Raw genomic sequence first — 4,516 nt, 5'->3', positions numbered from 1 at the left:
GTAAAAAGATTATTTGAACAAAGTCGGCTTCTATTAAAACTTCTTAAAAGTCATTTTCGATGTGGATCAGAAATGGACACGCCTGAGGTCTGTCACTGAGATGCACAACCCCAGATCCCTGCAACTGGAAAGTTGCCCCTAGTCTGAAGAGCACCGCAGTACTGCACAGCAACGGAAAGTTGCCCCTAGTTTGAGTGGCACTGCACTGGAGATTCCAATGGATGCTGATAGACAAAGATGACTGAGATGATCAAATGGACAAAGTTGATCGGGGAAGTGTTATGGCTGAACTTCAGGATGAAGCTGCCTACGTATCCCAAAGATGGGAATCAAGCCTTACGTAGTTCAGGCTTGGGTTCACTCGGGTATTTTCACTCTCCTTTTGCGCTCTAACTTTTGCCAAAGCCGCCCTTTGCGGGTTTTCAGCCTTGTGAGTTCAGTTTTTATATTTTTAATTTTTTGTGCTCTAACTTTTGCCTAGGTCGCCTTTTCGGGTTTTCGGCCTAGCGAGCCTCTCAAGGGTAATATTTCTTCAACTTGTCCATGTTGATCGGTTGGGAGAATTCCAGGCCATCTAGGTCCATCAGAACCACAGCTCCACCTGACCAGATAGCTTTGATAATGTAGGGACCCGTCCAATTGGGTCAGAACTTGCCCCTTGGGTCGTGGATGGGAGCTTGGTTGTCCTTGAGCACCAAATCCCCTTCCTTTAGATTTCTGGACTTAACCTTCTTGTTGAAAGCCCGGGCAATTCTCCGTTGATAACTTTGAACGTGGTACAGTGCTTTGAGTCTTCTCTCGTCAAAAAGCATGAGTTCCTCAAACCTGCTCTGCTGCCAATCTGCTTCGGCTATTTGACACTCAGCCAATACCCGCAAGGACGGAACCTCAACTTCGATAGGTAGAACGGCCTCCATTCCATAAACTAAAGAATACGGAGTCACTCCGGTAGAAGTTCTAATTGAAGTCCTGTAGCCCCACAGAGCAAACGGCAACTTATCTGGCCAATCCCGGTAGGTTTCCACCATCTTCCGCAGTATATGCTTGATGTTCTTGTTGGCGGCCTCAACTGCTCCGTTAGTTTGCGGCCGGTATGTGGATGACTTATGGAAAGCCACGTTATATTTCTCCAACAAGTCAATCACTTCCTTCTTAAAGTGGGATCCATTATCCGAAATAATCTCGTTTGGCACCCCGTAGCGACAGATGATGCTGTTTCTGATGAACTTTGCGATGTGCGACGCCTTCAACATCGCGTATGATTGGGCCTCGACCCACTTCGTGAAATAATCTATCGCTACCAGGATAAACTCATGCCCATTCGACCCCTTCGGGGTAACAGCTCCGATCACATCAATTCCCTAAACGGAAAATGGCCATGGGGACGTCATGTTATACAGCTTTGACGGTGGGATGTTCATACGGTTTGCATGGATCTGGCATTTGTGGCATCGCCGAACAAAACCGATACAATCCTTCTCCATGGTTGACCAGTAGTAGCCCTGTCTGAGGATCTTTCTGGCCAGCATTACTCCATTCATGTGTGCACCGCACTCTCCTCCATGGATGGCCTCCATCAGGCGCTTCGATTCTTCGGCTTCTACACAGAGCTTATGCATTCCCAGATGACCTCTCTTGTACAGTTTACCTCCGCAGATGATGAACTGAACAGTCATTCTTCTGATTGCCCTTTTATCCTTGGCATTTACCCCTGGCGGATACGCCTCATTCTCCAAGAAGTTCCAAATGTCGTAATACCAGGGGTTGTCGTCCTGAGCCTCATCTATGGCCGAAATTGACTCGTACGCTGGCGCAAACTTCTGGTCAATAATGACTGGACGCATCCGGACTCTGGACGAGATGCCTATCATGGAAGATAGAGTTGCTAGTGAATCTGCGAACCTGTTGTTCTCTCTTACTAGGTGGGTGAAATTTAGCTTCTCAAACCGAGGAATTAACAAATCCAAGGTTTGGTGGTAAATTATCATCCTTTCCTCTTTGACTTTCCAGTCTCCTTTTGCTTGAGATACAACAAGGTTCGAGTCCCCAATGACGTCCAACCGTCTTGCCCCTAGTTCTAGGGCTGCTTCTAGGCCAGTAATACATGCCTCATATTCTGCTTCATTGATCGAGACTTTAAACCGGAGCTTGAATGCTAAAGGGATACGGGAATCATCTGGCGCTATCAGCAACACTCCTATCCCATACCCGTATTGGTTCGACGCTCCGTCAAAGTACATCGTCCAAGTTTCATCTTCGATGTGCAGAATGGCTTCATCTGGGAACAGGTACTCAACCGCTTCATCCCCTTCAACCGGGTGGTCGGCAAGTGTCACGACCCAAACCCGGCCCTATGGGTTTAGTGCCGTAACCGGCCAGTAATTCGAGATTACCGAAGGCCTGCAGAACAGTAATACAGTAAAACAGAGTACAGGGCCTGGCGGAAGCCAATACAGTAAAGAAACAATGCCCAATGAGCTGTGACAGTCTGTATGCCAAAAGATTTTTCATACATTCATACGTAAACAGTACAGAACAGTATGCACAATATTTACATTCATTCAAACTAGGGACTCAACCCTACACAACAGTACAGAAAACATTCAGTCTATACAGAACAGTAAGACAGTACAGAAGGGGAATTCCTGAAACACCCCTAAGCCTTAGCAGATAGGCTCGGAACCTCGCAGTGAGGCACATAGGCTGGCTTGACAAAACTGGAGTCTAACCCACGCTCCTAGCTCCGGTCTGGTGGCTGAGCACCTACATATATATATATATATATATGAACAGTGAGCTAAAGCCCAGTGAATAACATAATGCGTAAAGGGGTTATGAATGAAATGTCCTTACAGTAATGAAAACAGTCCATTAAATCAGTATTTCAGTCAGAACAGTTATTCAATCATATGTGGTACATCCATTAGCATAGCAGTAAACAGTAGGTCTTAAAGACCGAACAGTAATGATGGCCATCAGTCAGTAAACAGTAGTGGTTCCACGAGGGAACCGGCAGAGATCTCTGTAACAGTAACAGTAACAGTAACAGTAGATGCCAAGGATGCCACAGTACAGTTTAGAATATAGGACATACATTCATTCAGTAAACAATAGCAGTTCAGTAAACAGTTTAGTTCAGTATTCAGAAGATAATCATTTGAACATATCTTTACACAATTGTTACTCACAGAGTTCGGGCTACAGTAAGCTAGAGCGTGTCTCCCCAGTCGCCAACCCTACACAGTTCACAGGTTGAACACACACTAAGCTACACAGTTGGGAAAGATAACAACTTAATCCCTAATGCCTCGGTGTGTTCTACATCTATATCCTCAACAAGATGTCTTAAACTAGGCCTAAGAATGCCTAGAATGGCATGAGGATGCAAAGATGCACATTTAAAAGCATTTTCAGAAAAACAGAGTCCCGCTCGAGCGCAAGTTTCCCCGCTCGAGCGGTCATGCAACAAAGGTACAAGCTCGAGCATAAACTTTCCCGCTCGAGCGTACTGTAAAAGTACTGGATGGGTGAAATCTCCGCTCGACGCCCGCTCGAGCTTGAGACATGACTCCGCTCGAGCGCCCGATCCTCCGCTCGAGCGGACTGTAAAGCAGTGCAGAGAGATGCTGGTTGCTCGGATTCCACGCTCGAGCGGAACTTCCCCGCTCGAGCGGAAATGCGAAATCTGGAAAACCCAGATTGCACCTCCAAGCTCAAACTCAAGTTTAAATGCATCAAAACCGATCCTCTTGGGCTGAATTTCCAGAAAACATTTATAAACACATAGAATAACATGGTTCAAAGCTCAATTTGAGAAATCAAAGCCCAAGGGTGTTTAATTCAAATCCAATTTCAAACCATTTTCCAAGAACATGGAGAACATGCAAACATGCATGATCTTAAATCATTTTCAAAGCTTTAATGCTGTTTCAAAAGAGCTCAAACCTTCAAAAACAAGATGAACTCATGGAGTATGACCAAAAGATGGACATGCATGTGAGGAAACGTGGACTACAACCTCAAAACTTCAATATATGTACATGCATGCAACAATTAAGCCACAATTCAACATCTAAACCATGTTTTGGCTCTACACTCCATCAATATGACATGAACCATGCAAGAATCAACTTAAAACATGAACAAGAAGACAATGGAGCTAGCTTTAGTCTTGTAGTTCAAGAAGGGAGCTCAAATATGCAATCTACCCTTCAACAATTCTTCAATTTCCAAGCAATATTGAGATGACCTCAACTCCTCAAGTCTCTCTCTCTCTATGGTCGGCTAAGGGTCTCACAAATAGGCCAAAGAAATGTTTGATTCAATGTATAAGGCTCAAGTGTGTGTGCGAGATAGTGGTCCACTAGGGGTAGTTCGGTAAATAAGGCCAACTCTGCAATTGATCAATATTTAATCTAATTTAATCGTACCTAATCAGTTTTCAGATAATTATACCATAAAATCATATTAAATATGACGATCATAATACACTAACCCATTTCCGGTTCGGCCGCCG

This window comes from Camellia sinensis, chromosome 13 (genome assembly GCF_055761805.1).
Source record: "Camellia sinensis isolate YWXY chromosome 13, ASM5576180v1, whole genome shotgun sequence".
Lineage (NCBI taxonomy): Eukaryota > Viridiplantae > Streptophyta > Magnoliopsida > Ericales > Theaceae > Camellia > Camellia sinensis.
Note: the sequence above shows the minus strand (reverse complement) of the source record.